Raw genomic sequence first — 26843 nt, forward strand, 5'->3', positions numbered from 1 at the left:
TAAATTAAAGTGCCTTCTAATCTCTTTTTTATTATTTATGCCGATCTATTTAACATAGATACACTTTCTTCAAACAATTTCGAGTCTCTTTGGGGGAAGATTGGCTGAGTAAATCCTCTTTGCTGTTTTCCCAAGGAAGATGCTGTCAGCTTCTTGACTGTTTCTAGCTTAAACTTCACATAACCACGGGGCTTTTTTGTGAGGTAGTAGCTATCTTTTGCTAAGTCTTTATGGTAATGCTGTACATATGTAGAAATCAGTACAGCCTGCTCCAGCATCAAAGGCAAAAGCTGATATCTGTGTGATGAGGTACTTACTAAGGTGATACGTATCTCTGACAACAGGTAGGCATAATGGCAACATCTAGAGATAAGAAAGCGGCAGGGCAATGACAGCACGCTGATCTATTCCTACTCAGAAAATAGAGAGAATGTGGGAAAACTGCACATCAATCTCTTCTCATTAAAAAGCCCTTACCACCATTTGTTTGTTTAAGTAAGACACTATTACAAAATAAGCAATGCAGAAAGACAAAGCACAGGTTAAAGAAGCTGTAAAAATGCAGCAGTATTGGGCTACGTTGCCCTGGACTTATGTTTAGTTAACGCTTAGAGAACTTTGCAGCTTGGTAATTTTAACAGGCTTACGGTGCAGTCACTCAGCCTGAAAGGAGCACGTCGCATCGTCTTCGGTTCTGAGAGGAGGTTTCCTGCAACGAGGAAGGGATGGGCGCCGGGTTCTTGCATTTCTGAACAAGTCAGTTCTTCTTGCTATTTGAACGAGTGCAGGTGGAACGAGTGGACGGAGCCAAGGAAACACCAAACCACTGGTGGTACTAATCCTTTTGAGACATGATTTCTGAATTTTGAAAAACTAAGCAAAATCGCTTTTTGGGGGGTTGTTTAAAACAGGTTACATTGCTATGCCTGCCCACAGATACACAGGAAGGTTACCTGTGCCACCTTGGTTGTGGCATTTCCTGATTTATTGCAGTAGAGGTAGCTAATATGTAAATAAAAATATTTCTGAAAAGTTTATGCCTTTTTAATGTAATATATCCATGAGAAGATCACCTTTTAATCAAATATATTTCTAATTTGCACTAAATCAGTGATTTTTTTTTTATAGCCAGATTTATATCTGTCCTAACACTTCAGAGTTTGCTCTAAATATCCTCTGATATCTTTAGCAAACCATTTATATTGTTGTCGTGCTCGGTTAAATTAAATCACATGACAACATAATCTCCTCTTAGGCTTGCATGAACATGCAAATACTTCTAGCTTTAGCAATTTACGAATACCAAGACCATACAAATCCTCTTGCTTGTGTTCACCATGCTACTTAGAAATAAGTCAGAACAAATAAACCCCAAAGTGACAGAAACATGAATGATTTATTTTTTCATTAGTTACATTAACAGTTAACAGAACTTAATTTAATTGATTATCATACACACACACATACACATATATATTTAGGCCACATAGTTAAAAAATAAAGTTTAAGTTCTTGTTAATATACTGTCTATCTTCTCCATTAGTAAAGATTATTTCTCTTTGTTTTTGGACCCCAATGTACCTTGAGCACTGCTATGGGTTTTTTTTTTTTTTGAAATACGAAAGGTTATAAAAAACAAAACAAAACAAAAAAACACCTGACCAGAAGGGATGTTCTTTAGGATTCTTCCCATTTCAGCTGGCATGGAACCTTAATATCACAAGTTATGACTTTAAATATGATTTTAGCCTATTACTGCTGTCCCTGATCCTGTGGAACATAACTGAAAACCGAAGGCAAGGTGGAGCAGTGTTTTCACTGGTTTTGCTTGTTTAGATCAGAAGATTTTGAGACTGCTTAGGGACTTAGAAAGGTTTGATGGGGAAATAAGGTAGTGGGAGAGGCATAGAGGTTGTCAGACAGGTGTAGAGTAGTACACTCTGCTCTTCTAAAAAGAATGAAGTGAGTCTTCATGTCTTTTTTTTTTTTTTTGAGGGATGAGGCCTTAATTTCCCTTAATTTCCCTTTTCCACTTGAATTAAAATCTTGAACGGTCATTATGGGCCACTGAGTGCAGAAAAAAGTATCCATTTGTCTGATCTTTTTTTCCAAGTCCCTGAAAGGTCAGGCAGTCGTCTGTTGTATTTGATATCCTTTGCTGAAGTATCTCATATATGCAATAAAGGCTAAAATATATATTCCTTGTCTCTGTATATGGAACTTAAGGTCATATGATTTTTTGGGCTGACTTTTTAGACAATAATATTTCCATCATTGTGTTTGGGTGGGTGATGGATATCAGTAACACTACTCTCGGGGAAGATGGAGATCAGATATTCTGCTGCAGTTTGATGTTTGTCACTGGGCAGGCAGTGAGGGACTTGGAAGCCAATGATTCTGTTTCACAGGAAATGAACTCAGCTGACAAAAATTCATCAGAAAGGATTTGTATCCACCTTCAGTCACAGATAGAAGCTGAAATAGAGAGAGATGCACTGTTACTGCAAGTGTAGAATACTCTTTTGATCTGGAAGCCTCTGTGATGTCAGCTGTGGCATTGGTTGTGAGACTGGTGCTTATTACTCCTTTCTGTGATTTGGCTATGTTGGCCATAAATATTTGCTTTGTTGTATGAGGAAGTCATTTTTAACCTGTAAGAACTGATTGTAGAAAACTGATTTCCGTAGGGCAGTAATGCTCGGTGTTCCAGAAGGGCACTGGGGGAAGGTTTCCCATTCCTTGGAGGAGATGCAGCCCAGTAGGGACTGCAGGTTGGTGGTTTGGAGCCTGGGAGCAGTCTGTGCAGTCTGTACGGTCTCAGCATCCTGTACTGCCCTTCCCAATTACTTCATGTGCTCAGGTGTAGTGTAACTTTCTCCAGCTCCTACCCCTAATGGCTCTAAGAATCAACTAGTGTAGGAGTTAATGAAAAATTAAACTTCTGCAGCCATTGACTCCGTGCCTGCTTTTTGCACCAGGTCAGAGAAAAGGCTGCAATGAGAAGCAAGTTGTGTCGATTTGGTGACATGATCAGCAGCACCTGGTGGTGCTGGGTGCAGAGCAGCTTTGGCTCTCCTAACCGTGCTTGTCAGGAGGAGCTCCTGGCAGGGTTCAGCTGTTTCTCTTTAAAATGACAAATGCAGCAACAAGAGCTGAAGTTCATTTATTACAGTTGGCTGCTGGTACTGCAGAGGCATTCCTTGTCCACTTTATCCTCACAGGAAGGCTGTTTTACTGATTAAAGAAAACTTTTTTTTTCTTTAAGTCTCCTTCAAGATTTCATTTTCTTTCTCTAATTTAGATAGTCAGCATGTTTGTTTTTAGAAGTCTCACATTCTCAAAAGGCTTGAAGGATGATTGCTGGGAAACAGAGCTCTGGCTCCAAATCTCTGACTCAGCTTCTTCAGTAGCGTTGTAGTCTGAGGAAAACAAAGAAGAATTGATTTTTCCCTACAGTGCGCACAGAAGTTGCCAAGATATGAGCATCTCTCAGTACATAATGCCCTTTATCCCACCTGTGCTCTTTGACCTTGGTTATTCATTTTCACTTCTGGAATAGTTTTCCTGGAGTCAGACCAACGTAGCCTGACAATGCAGGTGTCCCTATGTTCCGTGCACGCAACACCAAGATGAATCTGAGTAATTGGTATATACTGCTGCCAACTTGATGGACAGCTGCATACTTACAGGTGTGTAATCAGATAATTTTGTCATCCGATTTTGGCAAATGGGACAATTACCACACAAAGGAATCAGCGGCTTGGAGAGTCTTCTCACAGGATTAATGGAGAACTAGCTTTTGCGATGGCTCTGTGGCACTGCAAAATTGAAAGGGCAGAGTACAGATGTACTTTTTGTTCAGGTTTGAAATTATCCTACATCTCTTCTTTGGAGTCCTTGTATATTTTACTCTGCCACCTAGACTATTAGAATTATTTTATTACTCTTTTTCTCTGTAAAGTTACTAGCATGGTTCGTAGCAGAAACTTTTCAGTGAGTGTGTTTATATTTTTAAAGAGATGACTGAATTAAAAAACAACTGTTAAATGCAATGGAGAATGAGTGATGAATGCTTCACTTCTAACTCAGATGTACACTTTTTTCCAAAATGAATTAATGCAGTGCCATGTTGATTACTGAATTGCTAAAAATGCTATTGATTTATTAATATATTTAGCATAGATTATTGTATCTACCTCATAGCTGTATTTGACAAGATCACTCTCTTAAATGGCATAAAGCATTTTTTTTTTGATTAAGCTGCTTTCCCATTATTAAAATCCATTTCCTTAGATGTGGAAGAATCTTGGATATTCACTATGATATTTTCAGAAACTTTAGTTCTTTAAAAAAAAAAGGCAAATGAAAGTACTATCCTAATATGAATACAGAGTTCAAACCTGAAAATGCACCATTGCATAAATGTTCTAGTAAAGTGAAACAAATCAATTTTTAATACCAGGTCAGCCTGTGGTCTTAAGGTTCCAACTTAATGGAAACTGATCCTAAGTAATGGATTTGTTAGGACCATGTTACAGGAAAGCATTTAATTTTGCATAAATTGAATCAAGAATAAAAAGGAGGTGCTCTTGTTTTAGAGGACACTGAAAACTTTACAGGATTGGACCTTACATCTTAAAGTCAATACCAACCCCTAAATCCTGGAGGCCTCTACAAGAATGCCTCCAGCTCATAAATGTGTTTGCACAAAGTGCTTTGTTGTGAGTGAGATTTAGTGGGTTAAAGGAGAACTAAAGGTTGGGGAGAAGTAGGAGGATTTCTGAAGGTGCAGGAACTTTTTCTTGAGCGAATGTGAGAAAGAATGAGGCTGGATCAGGTATCAGTTTTAAACCTCCAAGGTGTGTGTGTGGTTTTTTTTTTCTAAAGTTGTGATGTTAGAGCTCGTACTATGAGCTAATCTATTTTGTTAGAGCTCATACTATGATGATTCATCAAGTGCTGACTCCAACCCACTCAGCAGCTGTGCTATTTATTAATACTCTTTTAAAACCCCAATGCTGATTTACATGTTCAGCGTTACACAGGATGGACAATCACATTGATCACTGGTGATATTAGTGGGATGGGATTTCATCACGTTAGATGGGATTTAGGTTTAACTATAGCTCACACAGTATGGAAATATTTGCAAAGGACTACAGGGCTTTTGTTTGCTTGGTTGGTTTTTTGGCTGGTTTCAGTTCATCACTTCTTAAGAAGAAAATTGACCAGCACAGCCCTGCTGAAGTGCAGGGTGTTCTCTCACGACTTGTGCTCTTGGTGGAGGCTGTGTACGCTGCACTTCTACTGGGGGTTCCTCACCCCACATGGAGGGCTTGAGCCAGAGGCTGGGCAAGCAGCTTTACACCATGCTTGTTTTAGGTTAGGTCAATTTCCTTACTTTTATAAATAGATTTACAAATGATTTGCTTTTTCTTCTTAGATCAGTTTCCAGCTTTTCATCATGTGCATTTTCTCCCCCATATTTTAAGTACATCCTTTTTTTTTCCCCTTCTGTTCAGAGATTTCCTCTGCTTGCTGCTATTGGTTCTTTTTCTCTTGCCCTGAGAAATGTCACTGGGGTGCTCTAGATGTGATAAAATTTTGAAACTGCCATATCTTGCAGCTTCAGGTCACAGTTAAACATTTACGAATGTGCATAACTTTAAGGGATGCTAAAGCAGTGAGATATAATTATAACAAGGACACATTAATCTGGCAAAAATAAGATGCTAAGCCTTCACGAAATACCTCTGAGTGCTAAAGGCCGCTGATGCTCCTGTAAGCTGCTGCAATTTAAAGACATTATGTGGGATTTAAGGGGAAGCGTTTGAAGATGGGAGGAATGGCCATGGCCCTTCCAAAGAAGGGCATCCCTCTTTCAAAAATGTCAGGTTCCTGTTGTGTTGCTTGAACCTATTGCTGAAGGTGATTGCAGTGGGAAGACTGTACGTGCCTGGTGCGGGTCCCTGAGTCCTCTGGTGGTTTGTCAGCACTGCGCTGGCAGCAGCAGCTTCACCCTTGCAGCTGGAGACCCGTCACTGAGAGCCATGCAGCTTCAGCTGCAGCACAGCATGTTTGCTGGGATGGTTGTTGCTTCAATTTTGTCTTAATACGCAAGGCTGTGTTTGGGGTGAGGGCATGTTGCCTGTTCTACAGCCTCGGTTGTGGCAGAAGGGGCAGAGCAAAGGATGGGGCAAACAGGTGGCTGCAGCACCTCCACTATGGTGGGGCTTGGGAGTGACTGACTGGCTGTAGGAGCTTCAGTGGGGTTTCTTCTTGTCTCTTATGGGTCCCTACTGCCTCCTGAAATCTGGCACTTGGGGCCCTTTCTTCATTTGCTTGGATGTCTGTTTTACCTTGCTATGGAAGCATTAGGAATTTTAAAGTGTGTGTCCAGTAGAGTCAAGATGTAATAAGTTGGAGCGTGACGTAAAATCCCATTAGCTGAAGTGCATTCAGCTCTGCGCGGACCTTGTCATTCCACAGTAAAGTACCCGTACGGGAATCTAATGAGCTTTAGCTAATGTGCTTTCACTTTGCACAAGTCTTTAATTAGTCTTTCCATTCCCTGAGTCCCTTAATCAGTGCAGGCTGCATGTATCCTACCCACGTCTAGTGCAACTGTGTGGTGCTGGAAAGCTCAAGAAAGAGTTCAGGTCTGCTCTCTCCCAAGTAGAGAAAAATATTGCTCTCTCTTATAATGCTATGGTTTGCTTTAAAATACAATTAGGTTCCCTCAGCGGCACTGTAGTGTGCTCTCTATATACAGCTCTGGAGGTTGATTTAACTTCAGTTATTAATCTCAGCAGCTGTTTATGGCATTGTATAGTACAGCACGAAGAAATAAAGATTATCCCTTAAATAAATATGAAGATATGCAGGCAGTGGAGCGCAGTATTCTCATAACAGCCTAACCACAGGTATGCTATACTGCTGTGTAATAGACCCTACACTTAGAATAAAGTTTAAACTCTCTTTTCTCTGCCACTGTTTTGTGGGAATCTTTATTTTTTATTTTTTGAACGACTGGAAAGAAAGTGGTTAGAGGTTTTCCTACTGGGTCAGAAATCTGGTCATAAAACCAAGATGATCAAACCAGTCCCTGCTTAAGGCTGTTTGACTTTGTTATAATATTAACATTTTTCTTGTTGAGAAGGGATACCATTATTTGTGCAGTAATAACAAGCACTTTTTGGCGATAAGTTTGTGAAAATTTCCATCTCGTAGGTATGTGCACAGCCTGTGAAACTTCACCTTGTGCAAACACTTCACTTTATCTTGTGTGGAGCCCTCAGGGTCCTGCAGTACCCGAGCTTCTGCTCTAAGCTGGTGTCCTCTTCCAGGACGCTTTCCTCCATGACTTTCTGTGAGACCTGGAGGAATAGAATGGTTTTTGAATCCTTTGTGTATATGTTAGCTTTTGTTGAAATTTGGCAATGATTACAAAAATTAATGGGATTAACAACACATGGTGCTAATGTATCAGCAGGGATTATATCATCATTGTTTATTTGGAGGAAGTTATGTAAAAACAATTAAGAAATGCTAGAGAACAGACCATTATATTTTACAAACCAATCAAATGCTGAAGGACATGTTAAAAGATGTTAAAGCAATTGTAGGAATGATGTAGTTTTACAATGCAGTTGCTGTTTCTAAGTATCTTCCATATTCTCTTGTAAAGCATTCTCAGTTTATAAACTAACATCCACTGTTTACTTTGGTGCTAGCCTCCATAGCCATGCCGCGACATGGGTGCTGCACCGACTCCTTTCCTTTTCCCTCCTTTGCCCAGAATAACCCAGCTGGGCAAGCAGGGGTACCTGGGCAAACCTTTCTGTTCCTAGCAGCTTTACACAGGTGTGGCTGAGCTGCCATGGGGCACACAGCTCTGGGGGTGATCTGCAAGAAATAATAGAGACTTTCTTATTTTTCCTTTTCAGTCAGAAGAGGCTCATGAGAGTGGCTTGTCAGCGAGATGTGGAGTGGAAAGCAATAAAGCCTGATGTGTAGTAGCTAAATGGCACAGCTGTGACTGAGCACGCCTAGGAAGGAGGTCTATCAGGTAGGAAGGTGCTATTTCCATAGCCTGTTCTGTGCATACTTATTTTGCTTAGCTTCAAACCCACTCAGCATGGGTTTGACTCTGCCTCAGACACTGCTGCTATATTAGTAACATTTCACTTTGGAGTGAGAAAGAAAAGGCAGCACAGAGAGAACAAAGAGAAAAGCAAATGAAGAACTATTGTGTAATGGGTGAGGGAATTTAACGAAAAAATGCCGTTAAGTATACAATTTATAGCTTGCTTGTCAGACTAGCTTTTAGAGAATGTTTTTTCCACCCCTAAAATGAAGCAGAAGTATGGTTTAAACTAGACAAACATATTTAAACTTAAAGTAAATGTTAAACAGTCCACCTAAATAGAAAGGAAAAGGAAAGAAAGAATGAAAAAGTGGTTTATGCTTAGATTACAAGTACAACACTCAAAGTGAGATTATTCAAAGTGCCTGGACTTGAAGATGTTTATATGGAAATTTATTATAATATATTGGTGGTTGGGCAAGTTGGGTGAAAGAAAATAAGAAAACCCAACATAAATACATTATCTAGTCCTAAGATTAAATGACAGAATAACCGCATTTGAAAAACAAAGGAAGTCTGGTTAAATTTTCTTTATATTTGTCATTTTAGCATGAATGAAATGTCTTAGCTTTAAAGCAGCTATTATTGTGCAGTACCAATGAATAGCAAATACCACGCTTATGTTTTAAAAAGGCACTGGTAATGATTTTGGAATTTACAGACCATGACCCTGTCTTCCTTTAGCACATAGTAAATTGCTTGAAACTGTAAGGAAAAGGAGACTAATAAAACACTCAGAATATGATATAACAGATATAAACAAAAATGGTTTATGTATAAAGGAAAATAAAACTTGTCTAATGTGCTGTAGTTCTTAGTGTGTTAAAAATAGAGTACTACTTTATTCTTATTTTTGAAGCCTTTTAGAAAATTCTGTTGATGGTCTCCCTTGGATTGGGAGGAGAAATAGTGCCATGAATAAAAAGTTAAGAGAAAGAGGTATCAGAAAGAGCCTGAAGTTCAAAAATACTGTGTTAGCTGCTAAATTCACTCCACAATTTCCTGTACTTTCTGGGCTTCAGCAAGCAAGGCGATGTTGTGTTCTGCCTAAGCAGGGCAAAAATGCTGTTTTGTGTATGGATGGTCTCATTCATAGCCATAATGCAGATGAAATTACTGATTGCTTAACTTGGTCTAGTGAGATGGACCAATGGAGAGGGAGAGGTTTCTTTAGGACTTCTGCTGAAGAGTGCCTTGTCTAGTCTGACCATGGCTAAGGGACCTTAAAAGACCATATTTCCTGCTGATTTAGGCTTCCACAGTCTCGTTCTTCATTAGCCACTGGAGGCTGTGCATAGCCAGCCCATAACATATTTCATTACTTGACCTACCTTAGATTCATGTGTGTAGGAATATAGAATAATAGACTGGAGAAATGAAACAAAATTCGGTTTCTTATTACACTCATGTATCTCTCCCAACATTAGATATAATAATTTCTTCCTTCACCATGGTGGCAGATGATTGCTTTTGTATTGGTTATGAACAACTCCCCATGTGTATCTTTACAGGGATAGAAATCCTTTTGTTCCCAGTCTGCACACAAATCACACTAACACTTTGTTCAGCTTAGTGTGGCACACTGTAGTTTTTCTGCTTTCCCTCTGTGGTCTGTCAGATGCACAGAGGGCCCTGGAGGCCTGCTCTGCTGAGAAGCTCCTCTGCTCGCTAGACCCTGCATATGCTCTGTCTTTGGTAACCTGAGACCTGTGTCAGGCTGGCCCAAGGGTGTTTCATGCTAGATCAAAAAATCTGCAATCTCAAGTAGAAAAATGCTGGGTCAGAACAAATCAGCTCATGGCTTTCAACAAGTTCTGAAAGGAAGACATTCATTTTGAATTTCTGTTTAGATCGAATAGACTGTTCCTGACCCCCTTGGTAACTGGACCTCTTATAAGAAATCCATGAGATCTATTGCCTATGGATTTATCTACCTAGAAGTCCTCCATGGACTTTTCTGTCCCCGTTTCAAATCTCAGTGCTCCAAGATCACGGTACCTGGATTTATTCCAGATGCTGCCATCCTTATATGAGCACAAGGCAGTCTGTCTTTCATTTGAATGCTTGTTGGATTTTAATCTTTCTTTTCAGCCTGCCTCAATACCTGATAACTTGATTCATGCACATTGAGCTACAGCATGCCATAGCCTGTCAGTCAGCTGCAGGCAGCACTAGTGTCTGAACCAGAGCCAGAACACCCCACATATGGACTTGACAATCACGTTTATTCTGCTCTGTGACTCTCACCCATTGTGGGCTGGGGATGTGGGGATTCCACTGAATGTGGAATGGTTATGGGTAGGGAGTGTCTCTTGAGAATTGTAAAATATCCTGAGTTGGAAGGGACCCACAAATATCTTTGCATCCAACTCTGTGCTCCACACAGGACCACATAAGACGTAACCCAAATATATGAGTGCTTTCCAAATGCTTCTTGAACACTGACAGGCTTGGTGCCGTGACCACTGCCCTGGGGAGCCTGTCCCACTGCCCAACCACCCTCTGGGTGCAGAACCTTTCCCTAACCCCCAGCCTGACCCTCCCCTGTCCCAGCTCCATGCCGTTCCCTCGGGTCCTGTCGCTGTCCCCAGAGAGCAGAGCTCAGCGCCTGCCCCTCCGCTCCCCTCGTGAGGGAGCTGCAGGCCGCCATGAGGTTTGTCCCTCAGCTTCCTTTAAGCTGAACAAATTTAAAGGACAAAAAGCTTAATGGACAACTGAATGGAGAATGTCACACCAAGCATATGTACTTGGATACCCTACTGACTTTGATAATTGTAAAACAGTTTCAAGGATCTGAGGTGAAGTCCCAAGAAAGTCAGAGACTACAGTGAATGGGATGGTTTTCTGTTCATAGTGGGGGCTCAGTCCTAAGCTACTACACAGGTTTAAACTCTTATAATATATAGGATCCTCTATATGAAGATCTGGGGCACAATTTTTATATGAGGCTAGGTCATTTTTGCTGGTGGGAATGAAGACAACAAGGTTTATGACCAGCCAGCTGTGGAGGAGGAACATGGGGCCTCACAACAGCCAGCACCTCTAAACAGTAGTTGTCTGAAGACCACTTCTGAAGTCACGGATGTCTCTCATTTTGCCATGCTTCCTTCACTGCAAACCTCTTGCATTTGCAGTATACCTCTTCTCAGGTCAGAAATGTTGGAAAAGGGAATGGCAACTGTGTCCCTTTGGGAATGTTATCACCATGACCGAATAACTAACAGTGCAATGAATTGCCTATGCATCCCCACCTCTGCTTATAGACCAGCTTGTTGTAGGTGGTCTGTGCTGAGCATGAAACAAATGTGTTTCAAGCATGTTTATATTGCCACAGGAAGGGTTGCTGTGAGGCAACTATGTGGACTTTTGCTTAGCTTGCAGAAACTATTTCTGGTGTCTGTGCTGAGTTAAGATATGAAAAGTATCCAATGGTATATATCATAGCAGTATGATTTTTTTTTTTTATTTCTATTATTATTATTATTTTTTCTGAAGTGGTGGTTCACACTGCAAAAAGAAGGTTTTCTTATCCAGGAGCCACCCACAAATATCTTCGTGATGGAACATGGCCTATACCCTGCAGTGAAAAAGCAGTGGGAAGCAATGTCAAGCCAGGTACCAAATGACTTACCATGGTGCTTGCTAGCTCAGTTAACATGTGTTGTGGCTATTTGAAATATAGTCAGGTACTTATGGTGGATCTGCATCATGGTTTTTTGGTTTATTTGTTTTGTTTTTATTTTTAACTCTTCTAGTTAGGGGTACATCCAAAGAAAGGAACTAAAACTGCAGCCTAGTGAATAGAATCGGTCTTTTGTTTAGTCAATAGCAAGTTGGGTGCTTGAAATGCAGAGGATGGCATATTGGGTCTCTGCTGCTGCAGATCTAGAGGTGCATGTGAATTTCCTCTTTCAGATCTTGTGCTCTCCATAGCTTTTGCTTTTCCTCTTCCGATAATTATTCTGTCAGTCTGTCTCTGCTCCTGTCCTCTGCCTTGGTTACAGCTCCCTGTCATCATGGTAATAACTGACTATTGTAAAATGTGACACCAGGGTTTTCTACTGGACAGCACTGTGCCTTGAAACTTCTGAGAGCTGGTGTATTTTCCTCTGTGGGTTGTGCATGAATGGTATTTCTGGCATGCTCTTCAAGCTGTGTATTTGGTCACTGAAATTATTTTACGTTGCTTCTGTTCTCTCTTTGGGAAAAGACAACAGATTGTCTTACAAATGTGTCCTTATGTGAGCATGCAGATTTATGTGCAAGCATACACACTAGCAATAATATAAGCTTCTCCCAAATGTTACTGTGGGTAAAACTTCATCCAGCTGCATGCTCACAAGCTGTGAACACACATTATGAATATCGCTGAACCAAATATCTTTCATTTGTCCAAATCTTCTCAGACAGATTCTCCAGAATTTTTGAGCCCCCATTTGTAGACCATAGCTTTTCACGAGGAAGTAGGTTGGATTTACCTGCCAGTTGCTCCATAATCACAGGGTATACCTGGTGTTCTTGAAAGCATGTCTTATTCAAAGAGGCTATCTGCTGAATATGAAGTTTTGTAAGGTTATAATTGAAGACTTTTTAGCTCTCAAGCAGAAGAAAATCACAAGGAGTTGAGAGATTGCTGTTCTATCTATCTATCTCTGCTTAAATTGCTTACTTGAATCTGTAGTGATTCCCATCTTGCCAAATAATGAGACATGGAGAAAGTTGCAAACTGACAGACACTACTAACAAATTGCTACTGTCATTTCTTCCATATGCCCACAGGTATTGTTTCTGAGTCTAACCAATGCTAATTTATATTTACTGCCTGTTTGTCAAACTGGAAGAAAAAAATGGAAAGGAAAAGATGTATGAAAACTGTTTTAGTACAGTTTGGGGTTCTGCCGACAGGCAGCAAAATCATTACTTCTGCAACAAGAGATGCACAAGGAAGCAATCATCTTTTTGTGTATTTTTTTTTTCTTTATAGGCTGTCCTGTTGTTTGGCATTATGGATAGGAATGACACAGACAACTTCACGAGGCTATCACGATTTGTCCCCTGGTTTTGTAAAATACACTTCCGTTTGCACAGCTCAAAGCTCTTTGAAGCCAAAGGGCAACATTATCATTAGCCTCATGTACAGGGGAAGTGCTGAGGTACAGACATACCCTTCCTTTAGAGGGCTCTTTTTCCACTTGTTCAGTGGAACAAAAAGCAGAATCCTACAAAGAAAGATCAGTTTCTAATCCCACGAAACAGAAGAAGGGATTAAGTGGTGCTCTGCTAATTTTCTGTCAGTGACAGTGGAAGAAAGCACTGAAATACTGTCTCTGTTTGGGTGGTGCAAGTCTAGGTGTTCGACTTCCAACAGACACGTCTTGTCAACACTCCTAGGCAGACTGGTAGACAGGTATCTTTGGTCTTTTTCTTTTACATTGTCATGTGTCTACCAGGAAGCTAAAGCAATACAGGGTTTATTTTCCTCTGCATCATGTCAGATCTTTGGAGCTCAAGACAGGCTTGATTCAAGACAAGTGAGTTTTTAATGCAGTGTAGACAGAGCTTTCCTTCCTACAAACTAAAGAAAATTTGTCATAGATGTCATAATATCTGGCAAACAAGTATCTTTTGATGAATGATATTGATTTTCACAAAGATCCTGAGAATTCTTCTCTGTGTTGTGCTGTATTGCAAAGCCTTAGTGTTGGGATTCCTAGTTTAGCAATTTAGCACCTTCCCAAGTCTATTTACGATGAATTCCCTTTTAAAACATGTCTGTTATGCAAATGATCTGAAACTCCTCAATATACCTGCTTAAATCATCTGTAAACAGCTGAGTTTCCAGAGTTAATAAGTGGTAATGAACTTCTACTGGTATCTTAGACATACAATTTCTTACAGTTTATAAGCACATTGGATTTAGTTATAGGTTCAATATTAATAATCAATTATTGAAACACTCATAAATTATGTTAAGCTTAATTAACCATTTATTAATGTGCTGCTGCTGCTAGTTCTAGCTTTAGGATCTACTGTTGCAGTGTTGCTGATGAGTACAATAAGGTACAGTTGTAAGAGCTAGCAGACATGCATTAGGAAAACGACAAATTGGTGGTTAGGATTCTGTGACTTGCTGACAAATCATTGTTGGACCATTGCTCAACTGCCCAAAAAAGAAATCTGAATGTTGGGTATATTTGTGTTATCTAATTCCCATTTGCTCTTGGGTTAGTCTCATATACTAATATTTAAACAAATTCGCTAAAGGAATCCCAAGAATGAATAAGTTCGTATTTTTTAACAGTAAGCAACCAATACTGAAAAATACTTATATTCAAAGATATAAGATTAAATTCCACCTCCATCTGCTGTCATTTCTATGGCAATTTCCCCTCTAAAAATTGTGCAACCGAAGCTCTTTGGTACTCAGTGATTATAGACAAGGTATATGGATGTGTTTTCATCTTTTTTTTTCCCCGTCCTTTTTATCCTCTGCTTTTCTCTCTGATGTTTTTAAAAATGCATCTCAGCTGTGTAGTAATTGAAAATTTTCTTTCAATCTGTTCCAATGAGGTAGTTAAAAGTTTTCAGGGATTATTTGCTCTGGTATGCTTTATACCTCCGCTTCATTTCTTTCTGAACGACTGAAGTCAGAGAACAGGTGGAATGAGCTAAGAAGTCTATCAGTTCAGGACTTGGTACCAAAGATATTAGTTTGGGATTATATTGCCTGAAGTTAAATTTTCTGCTGCACCCCTCCATCCATTCCCCCATCAAGAGGAATAATGTCACAGATTTATAAATGCCACAGGCCGAGGTTGGAAGGGGCCTCTGGAGATCATCTGGTCCAACCCCTGCCAGGCAGAGTCACCTAAAGCACATTGCGCAGGGTGGCACCCAGGCGGGTTTTGAATATCTCCACAGAAGGAGAATCCACAACGTCTCTGGGCAGCCTGTTCCAGTGCTCTGTCACCCTCCCTGAAAAAAAGTGTTTTCTCATGTTCAGCTGGAACTTCCTGTGTTTCAGTCTGTTCCCATTGCCTCTCCTCCTGTCACTGGGCACCACCAAAAAGAGCCTGGCCCCATCCTTTTGACACCTTCCAGTCCCCTCATCATTTTAGTAGCCGTCTGCTGGACTTGCTTTAGGAGCTCCGTGTCCCTCTTGTACTGGGGAGCCCAGAACTGGACACAGCACTCCAGGTGTTTACAGGACCAGTCTTGTAAAACTTATTTACCATGGTTTATGCCCTGGCTCTTATAACTTCATTTCCCCAGTGGTGACTTCATGCATGAAGAAGTGAGACTACAGCTATAGCACGTTTGACTTGGTGTTTTTAAAAGGAGATGGAAGAGATTTAGAACCATGCAACCTTTAAAAAGGTTAACATACTTATCTTGAAACTCCTCCATTTCACTGAAAGGTAGTGATGGTTAGACGTCTGTGTGCCTGTCATTTTTAAAGTGAGAACTCTTCTTTCAGGCCACATAGGTGCCTTTGATCGTTTTAGCTTGTGCTACTCAAAAATATTCACAAAGCAAGTTTTTAACTTAAGGAAAAAGCAAAGGCTGCAGAGTGAAAAATCTTGACAGTGTAACTGGCTCAAAGCCTTGTTTCTGGTAGAAGTCTGGATGAGCTCCATTAATACTAAGAGAAGATTTGGCTTCAGCCTTCCAAGGATGAATTTTCTTGGCATATGAAAACTATTTTACTGTACAGATAGTGACACTTGGATGCAAAATATATATTGCAAATAGCAGTTGCTTTTTAGATGTTATAGGTATGCAGTAGATTTGAGATGTTTTCCTTCTGTGTGTTTTTTTTTTTGTGTGTGTGTATGTCAGGGAGAGAATGCTAACAGTAATCCAGTGGGAAAGAAATCTGGAAGCAATGTGCATAACAATTTTGTTTTCCTTAATTTAAACCTAAAGGGCAATGCACTTAACATTTACAAAGAGGGATATATTTTTTAGCTCTCTCTTCTCTCCATTTGGTAAGACAGCGGAACTAATATCATACAAGGCAACCAATTCATGTGAAATAAACAGATTGAGTTTATAGAAATAAAGTTCCTTCCACAGAACTATAAAATTAACAGAGAAGAATGGATATTACATTGAGTGCAAAGGCATTTCACAGTGTGGCAGAAAGTGGATCTCTAGGCTGTCATGTGGAATAGAAGTGGAAAGAAGGATCCCTAACCCATAAGAAGGGATAAAGGTCGTTACTGTAGTGTTTGACATGCTGTTACAAGAGGTTGCATAGGGCATTAGGGGAACACTAATGACTTCCAATACATAACTGCAATATTATGGTAACTAAAGTGAACTTAGAACAGGAAATGACGTAGACATAAAAGTTGGTTTTCCTCAGTAGAGGCCTGCCACTACTGGAGTCACATGGGGTTTTGTGCTCTTTGGTGTATTTAAAAAAAACAAAACAAAAAAAAAGGGAGAAAAGGGATGAAGACAAAGTTGGGTGATGCCATTAAGATTCTTGGGGTAATAAAAACGAATGCAGAAGGGCCTCGTAGTATTGACTATAGAGTGTCTGCTGAATTTTACTGTGGATGTGTAAAATGATGCATTTGTGGAAAAATAATCTCAACTTCATTTATGCACTAATGGACTCAAAACCTACCTAACAGTGAGAGCTCGTAATGGATATGGTTCTGTGAAAAGTATCAAGCTGTGGTTTCAATAGCAGACAAATGTGCGAGCTGAAAATAAGGGATTACAGGGAAAGAACTGAGAGAATGAGAACATCATTATTTCTAACTTTGTGGAGCACCCACACCTTGAGGACTATGATCTAGAGCTGAAAAATGTGCAGAGAAGAGCAGAAAAGATGAGCAAATGTATGGAATGACTTTTGATGTGGAAAAGGACCATGTAGACACACTCACTGAGACCAGGGAGGAAAAAGATACAGATCAGTAGTGCTGTAAGTAGCACAGACAAGATGAATAGGATATTTACTATCTCTCATAAGAAAAACATTAAGAGACATTAAGTTATTGGGTACTAATTCAAGACAATAATGATGGAAAGAGGTGGTTTTTCAGAGAACATATGACTAAACTGTGGAATACATTGCTGCAAGAGTCTGTTGCAAAATCTTTGGATGGTTTCAAAAACTGATGGTACAAATTCACAGGTGATGAATCCTTTATGGGCTGTTAAATGCAGAGATAACACCTCTAACTGAGAAGTTACTGAGCTGTAGATTTCCAGGAGCTTGGAGGGCATGGTGAGGCAGTAGCACTGTTCTTACACTCTTCCCTTTTAGCCACTGCCAGAAGCAAGATGTGGGGCTAGGTGCTCTCAGTCTGGTGCTGTAGGGCTGGTTGTCTGGGTTGATAATGCTGGACTGATATGTAGGGACCCAGCTTTCAGATCAGGGTAGCAAGCGTATCAGGCATGATACTGTGCAGCAGAGAGATAAGAGCCCCTTTTGCATAGTTTGTATTTGTTTCTGTGGTAGGTTTCACAGCCAAATAACTAAAATTATTAAGGAGCTACAGGGAAAATTTTGGATGATGAGATCAGATTAATGACTATATTATGGCCAGACTACAAGTAGAAAAGAACTTGGTGAGAGTCTGTGGGCTATATTCCCTGCTGATGTGTGGTACCATAATTCTGAAATTATGGGAACAGTGGTGCAGTAGGGGAGTTGAAGATACAGTCCCACAAATATCTAGTGGTGTAAACACCAGCACAGAAGAGACAATTTTAGTTATGTTAGGGAGCATCAGTAGAAAATAACAAGACCCGATGGGAAAAATAACACACAATCATGAAATTAAAAGACCGTTACATAATGCACAGGGGGATTGAGACAAGGTTTCACAGGCAGCTTGTAATTCTGGTGTTTGTTAACTTTTTAATATTTTTTCTTTGTGAACCTAATGTACTTTTAATGTAGGGTTTTGTTTCCCAACTTTTATAAAGAGCAAAATGGATGTCTTGCCCATTGTTGTAGAGATGGGACCAGGGGCAGAAACCTGCGGGGACCTCGTGGGCTGAGCAGGAGGAAGAACAGGCCCTGCAAGCTAGTGTGTGACACGTGCCTGGCTAAGGCTCAGCAGCCTCAGGAGCTTGCTGGTTGTGGCCTACCGGCTCAGAAAACAGCTGAATTTCATGTCTGGTTCTGCTTGACTGGACACTTCTAGCATATACCTGAAAAAAAAAAAAAAAAGCAAAACCAAAAGGTGTGTGTATTCTCACGTGAGTCTGTATGGGACTGGCAGCACCCCTGGTCCTTAGCAGTCAGCTGGTGACCTGACTGCTCTCAGTGAGGGCAATGATTGACAAGAGGGCAATGGCTCTTGTTTCAACAGAGGGAAGTGCTCATGAGAGTTTAAATTTGTTAACTCACAACCAAAAGCAGTTTTGTGCTGCTATGTCAGGCAACCTTAACAATCAGCACTATCCCTGAGTCTAGCTCTAATGATTTTCTTGACCATTTCTCAGTCACGTCCCTGCTGTGCATCTCTGTGATGCTTTTCCAGCAGTATGCAGGTCTCTCAAGAGACCCAATGGAAGACTCATAAGCTAGTAGTGACTGGACAGGATGACACACAGCAGAGGACAGTCTGCAGCTGTAAGGGCAATGGCCTAATAGCTCTTTTCCGTGTCTTCTTCTGGGTTTCTGTGAATCTCTCTAACTTTCTACCAATCTTCTGGTAACTTTCTTAGCCAGGAATTTAGTGGTTTGCTGAAGTATTTTGCAAATGTTTCATAATTTGAGGGGTAAGAATCAGTTGTTACTTTTCGTGAAGGTTATATTACTTGTTTAATATTTTGAAAAGTATTTATGATTTGTGGCATTAACATATCTAAAATGGTTTGCAGACCTTAGCATGGACAAAAATTTTGTGATAAGCCACGCTGGAAAAGTATTGAATGTTCTTTGCTATTGATATTTTTGCACTTATTATTCTTTACACTTTCACTTGAAATATTTCATCTTCAAAGGGCAGATCTTTTCATTAGGTACTAAGATATTTATTTGGTTACCATTATATACCACTTTATGCTTGGATTAAAACTGCTTGATGCTACTGCAATCTACATATTCACATACAGAATAAAACCTTCACATCTTTTTTTCGTCCACTCAACACAACTGCATTCTGAGGGAGCACAGCCAAGGAATGTATGGTAGAGTGAGAAAGTAAACAGCCAGGGTTTAAAGACTGTGGGTCAAGTGAAATTTGAGTATTTAAAAATGTACAAAGAAAGACTTGAAAGCATTTGCAAAGTGTATGTATAGCTGGGATTGTAAACAACTAAAATCGCAAAAGACAAAGGCATTAAAATGCAGAAGAGTGTCAGTTCTAACAAAAGTCACTGTTAAATTTAAAATATGTCATGGGAGTGAAGGTAAGTTTTAAAAACACTGAACGATGGATAAATAGCAGGGTCAAACTTCAATTCAATGAAGCCATTAATAACAAAGCATGTGCCTCCAGCCCCTTGGTATCAGGCTTCCCACTGCTTGATAGTTAGGTGCCTGGTTTAAGCTTATTGCTTAGGTTTTCTCTAAATTCCCTGAGTGACGGATTTTTCTCAGAGAGTGATTATCCCGTGTTAGGATGAATCTAAGAAGAAATTACCAGGGAGGTCTGCACTTAGCCAAGTATTACGCTGTTTGCTTAATTAATTAAATTAAATGTTTAATTAAAAGAATAAATGCGGAATGGTCAAAATTTATTTTTTTCCCTATTATTATTATTTTCTTTTTTACACAACTGTAGCTGCTTTATAATATTTTATCTGGATAAGGAGGCAACTGCTAAGACACGCTGGTCTGAGGTGCTTTTTCCTTTATCAGAGCACAAGCAATTTTTCATCGTGGTGACTTTGTTTACCCTTGAATAGCTGGCAGGCAGGTGACTTGGGCATAACAGCATTTGACTTGCAGAAAGATGGAAGACTTAATACTGACTGCTGTGTTCTTGCCAAAATCTGGAATCCTGTTAATTGACTCAGTATCAAAATATTATCTTGCTTTTCTTGGATAAAAAGGGTGAAAAAAAAAAGAAGGCAGGATAAATGAATGAACTAGAATATAGTCCCTCAATTTTTTCACTATCTAAGCAGAGTGCGCAAGGAAGTAAATTTAAGTCTTAAATGATTTTTTTTTATCAGACAGCCTATATCAAGATCAGATATTGATTACAGCTTGCCTTTTTGTGCTCTGATGCTTTTTATTGACTTTTTTCTTCAGTGCCCCATGATGCAGTACCAAAGTGATTGGGTCAGTATATTTTCCCTTTGTGATTACACAAGAAATCTTGGATGCCTTACAGATGCATGTATTAGGCCTCCAAATATTCAGTGTTCACATAAAATGAACAAGAAATACATCATTCCAAAAAGGCAAAGAAGAAAGCCACTCTGATGAAAATGCTTTTTTGTTCTTGAAATATCTGCAGATCTGTGCAGAGAAGTAGGAAGGTCTCTTTAAAGCAGGCTATTCCTCAGAAAAGAAATATAGCAGGATATCTGAATGTCTGTGGGTTTTCTGCTGGTCTGTGCAGTGCTGTATTTGATGATGAGGTATGCTAGTGGTATCTTTATTTATTCTTTCTTTCTATAATTTGGTAGAGGAGCATCACTTGGCCTGATTCTCATTGACATTCAGGCTGCGTTACACACCCTGGCAAAGGAGACCGTTGCACTTTCATGTCCTTGCATGCTCCCAGGGAAGGGGCAATTTCTCCAAGAACAACAACTGAGACCTTCTGAGCACCTCAAGTTGTGTGCTAGTAGATGCTGGATTCACCCAGGACCTTATGGATAGCTCTCCTGTGTCACAGTTTCCTATCAAACCCAAGACGAGCTGTTCTTGTAGGTAATCAAACCTGCTGAAATTTCAGAGCCAATGGTACAGCTTTTTTTGGTTGGTAGCTGGAGGCACATTTACACAAGGTAATGTTTTGTAATGAATGAGATGGGAGGAGGCAGTGGATGTGAAGGGCTCCACAAACCCTGGCTGGAACCTTTCAGCTGAAAATTTAACATTTTTAGGTCAATAAGCACTCGGGTCTCCGTCACTGTAAATTAATACTTGCCTTATCTAAGTTACTTATAAATCTTCTCCTATTTTGATATGTTAGCACCTCCCAATTCTTAATACTTTTTCCTCACAGAGTTTCTATGAGAGAGGTAAGCATGGTCTATAGCTAAGGAGGGAGAGAGGGAATCTAGTACGTTTCTGAGGAATTTGCTACCTATGTGTGGAAAAGTAAAAACTAAACTTGGATCAGGAGAGCACCACTTTAAGTACAGTGTTTTCTTCTTTTCCCAGCTCAAGTGCCTTTTATGAACCTCTTGTCTTTCTTCCTGATGGTAGATCAGGGCCAAAGAAGAATAGTGGTAATGGACACTTGAGTTATACAAGAATACTTCACCAAATGTCCCTCAGTGCACCTGTGGTCCACATAGTCTGTCTGTTTCCTATGGGCACAGAGCTACACCATTACATTAAATGTTTCAACTTCATTCCTTACAACCCAAAGGCTTAAAATGCTGTCACGTGTGTAGCCCACATGCATATCTCTAAGGCAGACTACTTTGCACGTGTGGTCAGGGGAGGAATCCTATTTATTTAAGCTGTAAAGGGAAAAGAGGGGAAAGCAGCCATGGGACAGTCCCCTGCTTGTTTAAGGTGGGATGCACCTTGGGAAACTCATACTGACTACTAATAAAACAAAGAAGTGGTGTGAGATCCTGTTGTGCTGCCCCAGTCTTATGAGAACAGATTTTGGATTCCTGGAGTTTTTGCTGAAAACAACCTGACCTACTACTCTTAGCCAACAAGTGGAAAAAGCATCTTTGCAGAAGGAAAATATGACTGTAGCAGCCAAAAGCTAAAGACCTGTCCTGTTGTAAGACAGCCTTCAGCCCTGCTTGATTCCGTGGCCGTGGAGCAACTGTGCTTGCCAGTAATGAGGGTGCAGCAGGAGGGCAGCTGCACAGGGTTGGAGGCAGCTTCCCACGGCTCCTCCGGGGATGGCATGACCCTCCACACACACTGTGGCATCAGGCGGTAATTGTTCCTCGCTATCTGGCACAACGAGAGCAGAAAACCACTGAGCACAAGCTGAACAAGCAGTGTGAAATGTCATTATTTCTTTCCTTTTTGGAGTGCCCCAAGCAGTGTGGACTCGAAGTCATTTAGCTCTTCACCCAGCAAAACATCTTAAGTGTACATTTAACTATAAGCAAGTAAATAATCCCACTGGACTCACTTAGGGCACTGTGACTAAATGTTGTGCTGGAGCAGGGCCTGAGCTTGCAGCTGGTTGGAAAGTCCTGTGCAGGCCCTACTTATGGGACCGGCAACACAAGCCAAAGAACCTGCGGTTCTTGGGGCTTAGGCTCCTAAATATGCTAATCCTTGCAGCTTTTCTTAAATTTAAGTATTTTAAGTGCATTGCTAATGACTTAGGAACTCATGCAAAAATCACTGATGTAGAGATACAGTGCAGAGCATGAAATTTTGTTGTTTTTTCCCCCTACCTGTTTATTCCCCCAGCAACAGTAATGCCATTGCAAAATGGGAGCCCTTCAGCACTGCCCAAGTTCCCACATGTCCCTCTGGAGCTGGTTTTCCTGATGGTGAGAGGTGAAGCCCCAGTAAGCACCTCTGAGTTGCTCGTTAGACAGCAGGCTCAGGTTGTGGCACCACGCACCTTCATCCCCCTGGTTTCAAGGGTGGAATTGGCAGTCTGTTAGGTTGAGCCGGCAGCGGTCGGGTGCCTCTCCTGCCCTCTCCTACCAGAGCAACCTCTTCCTGCCTGCCACTCAGACTGACTCAAGCTGTTTCCCGAGCAATTAATTCATTATAAAGTAATGAGTTTACCTACTTAAAGAGAAATATGGTACTCTAAAGAAGGAGGAGGGAATTGCTAACAACAGCGGAAAAAGATGATTTAAGCTCTAGGAGGATACCGTGGGGATATCTATCTTTTGTTTTCACACCTGGAAAAACAAAACCATACATCATTCTAAAATAATTAAAAACTAGGTGCAGATGATCTTTATAGACTATTTATAGAGCATCGTGCTTTTGAAACAGGTTTTGGAGTATATCCTACTAACACAGTTACAACAAATATAGATTAACATACTGATTTTTTTATAAGATATTTTCCTAAAATTGTGCCAATTTCTACATTTGATTTTTTTTTTGAAAGGGATGGACTCTTCAAATACTTCTGGCAAGTTTTACTTTTAACTTAGAATCTTTCAGACACAATATTCTGACTTTCTTGCTTTTTCTTTTTATTCTTTACTTTTACTTTCCTCTGCTGCTTTTCTTCCCTTTAAGGAAACAGAAATTAAAAACAAATAAAATCCTAAAATCTGTAAAGATGATTAAAAAAAAAAATAGAAAAAAAGAATAAGAACAAATCCCTTTTAAACACAGCTTTAAATGGAAACATGTCGGCCAGGTCCAGTTTTAGTTTTGGGTAAAAGTGTTTTACGAACCAGATCAGAGAGATGAGACTTCAACACAGAAATGTTATCTTCAGAACGAAAAAGGACCAGAAGAGCTATTTAGATGATGGGATCTCCCTTGAAGTATTATGCCTAGCAAATAGGAAAATGATTTAAAAAAAAAAAAAAAAGACAATGCCTGTTTTTCAAGGGAAGGAGAGGAATCATATGGACTTGTAACTCAAGGAGGAGCTGTAGAAGTCAGAGTTCAAACCCCAGGTCCTGTAAATGCAGTATTGGAGATACCTGGTTTTGGGACCGTGGCTGGTGTGTGAAGAGAAGGGTTCTCAGTTGTTGGCCCTGGCCAAGGTGAAGCACTCAGTTTAAAATAACAGGAGAGGCTAATACCCTGGAGCAGACTTTTAGGGCATGACCATTGGGCAGCCTTTTAGGAACCCTCTGGTGTTTTGCTGGCCCTTAATATGCTTCCTTCTGTTTACTGACAGGCCAGTTGCTGGCCCTGCTCCTCTTTCTTTCCCTGTTCGATTTAGTCAGCTAGAGTGTAGTTTGCCACTCCAGTTGTATTGATTCTTAGAACAGATTTCACCAGGACCTAAAAAAGGAAGCATAAACTTCTCCCCTCTTATTCTTTGACTGATGCTTTCTTTTAAGCTACATGACAACGTGATAGATGTATTTAGTTAACTTTGTGCAAAATCATTAATGCCACCCTTACTGGTTGGCTTCCCAGATATTGGCTAAATAGCCATCGTGCATTTGTTACCTGAGAGGCTGCAATACTGTATAAGCAGACCATTAATTTTCTTGTGGGATTGGTTCTGCAGGACTGGTATGAAATGCACAGCTAAGGGAAGAAAAAACTAGCAACCTTTCACACCCGCCCTGTAGCAGTTCAGGTTTTTCCTGGTTTAGCCTTAGATTAACGCTGCAAATTGACAAAAGTATGCTTGGAAAAGCAGAAATAAGTGATAAAAAAATGTCTTTCAGTGTTTCTTTCACCAGTTTGTTTAGGGGCTATAGCAAAATGGTGCATAACCACCTCCAACCTCACTAGTTTTCTTGGCCCCTCATCTAAGGGTCTGAGGTCAATGGCCTGCCTATGTGAGTGCTCACCAAAAGGAGACCATATGGTCTGATCCCTGATGTGCCCACTGAATTTTCACCTTCATCCCTCAATCTCCAGTGCAATCTGACATTTGACAAGTCCTCAGTTTAATGTTCAACCAAAGTGTATCATCCCCAGATGACAGGGAACCCATCTCAGTTTAAAACTTTGCTCTCTAGAGACCACTGCTGGTCTCCACAGATTTATCATCAATGTGGTTAAGAATGTCTTTTTACTTACCTGAATTTTGTCTTGTTAGATTACAAAGGCTTTTAGTTCTGTGGTTTTCCCTGTGAAGATCTTTTTATTTTAGTCAAGAAAATTCTTCATTGTCTTGACCTAAAAATCTTTCCAGACTTGGCACAGATAGAAGCTATCTGTTTTGTGTCTTAGTAGGTAGAAATTGTGACCAGATCCAACCTGGTTTTTGTGTTCATTTATTTTATCCAATTTTATTATTATCTGGTAATTGTTGTATTTGTTGGTGTATCTTCTGTCTGTTTCAAAGGGATGATTTTAGAGTTTCAGCTCTTTTTGCAGCAACTACTGCTGATCTGGTGAATATCCGGCAAAAATCCTGTTTCATGAGGATTTCTCACTGGCAACTTTGTGAATGATGCCAGTTACAGACATAAATCCGTGCAATAAGTATGCCATCGGTAGTGTTTAATAAAGTTGTAAAGCCCAAAGCCTCGTGTCTTGGCTTCAGCTGCCTGACATTTGCATGGTGTCCCAAGGTCTGAGGAACAGAGAATGTTCCAAAATTCCTGGCTTCCTGGCTGTACCATAAACCTCATGCTTGTGAAAGATGTTACATGAGGAACAGCTCTGCTTTGTAAAAGGCTTAATGGAAGCTAGAAACAGAAGTGTTAATTAGCTCGGTAACCAGTGCTGGGTCTACAGCAGCATAGGCTGCTGTCCTAGGCCCTCAAAAATACCTCTGCAGATAATATACGGCCAGTGCTGTGTTGTGTGAGGCTGTACGTTAGTGCATACTGGGGATAGGTTGTTTAACTTAAGATTGGATATATTTTCATGGGTTCAAGACCTTTGGACTTTAGCATACACTGGCTCAGTGTAATCAAGGGTATCCATTTAGAGGATGCAACTCTTAGAGTTGTTTCATCAAAAACCCCTCAAAGTATGTCAAGTCCTTTCTGTCCCTGTCATGAGCAAAGGAAAAAAAATCACAAACCAAACCAACTTCATTCAAGTACTTCATTATTCATGAAAGAATCTTAGAGAAAACACGCAATTGCAAGCTTAACCCTGTGCACATGCTTAATGATTACATCATCAGCTTGTATATAAAGAGACATTTAAACACAGATTTACAGCTCATTTGAGCAGAGCACATTGTGGCAACAGAAGAGCTTGGCTGAAAAACAACTTGGTCATATCAAGACAAACAACCAGATTCTGTTCTCAGACCTGCTGGTGTAAATTCCCAATGCTTCTCTTAATGAATCTTATACCAGCATTTCTCAGATAAATTCTGGTTCATCGTGTCTGGTGCATGAGAGATAGCGTGCACATTAACTGGCTGGTGGAAGGGGATTTTCCCTCAACTTTTAAAACTGCATTTTAACTTTTTTACTCTTGTAGTAAAAGTGATCTGAAAATTTAGAAGAGAGAAGTGTTGCTGTACCCCCAAATTGAACTTTGTTGTTGTTGTGTATTTGGTTGCTAGCTGTTAAGTGTCTGTGGCTTCAGTGGATGTCTTCATCCTGAGCCCTAGCCTAGGAAACTTAGAGTATTGTTTTAAATAAGAGCAGATTACAAGCAAGTTTTTCATTTGCTTTCTGTACCTAGCCGGTATGCACAAACAGGGATCCTGAGCCTAAACCTTCTGGAATGAACTGTGCAGTTAGGTACCACCCTTGCGAATACAGGTTTGGGGGAAGAATGCATATATCTCAGGTAATCCTGTTTTCACATTGGAGTGGTACAAGGCAGGCCCTTTTGTACAGGATAGACACCAGCCTTATTTCTCATGGGTCTATAACGTTCTCATCTACAGTGTTATTTAAGAATTCATAAAATCAGGCTAATTCTTGTGAGTGGAAGATACAGATGGGACACTTATTTGTTAGACATCGACATCTGGAAATTTGGGGCTATAGT

At 40.2% G+C, this 26843-nt stretch overlaps 1 protein-coding gene across 1 annotated transcript in view; it reads left to right on the forward strand.

Moving 5' to 3' along the window:
* LOC310898120 (uncharacterized protein) overlaps nucleotides 1-26843 on the forward strand; it is a 515041-nt gene that overhangs the window by 209605 nt on the left and 278593 nt on the right. Inside the window, exon 4 of the mRNA XM_083832600.1 lies at nucleotides 7947-8068. The gene's annotated coding sequence lies outside the window, so the exon portion shown is untranslated. The remainder of the gene's footprint in view (nucleotides 1-7946; nucleotides 8069-26843) is intronic.

This window comes from Anser anser (assembly GCF_964211835.1).
Source record: "Anser anser genome assembly, chromosome: 3".
Lineage (NCBI taxonomy): Eukaryota > Metazoa > Chordata > Aves > Anseriformes > Anatidae > Anser > Anser anser.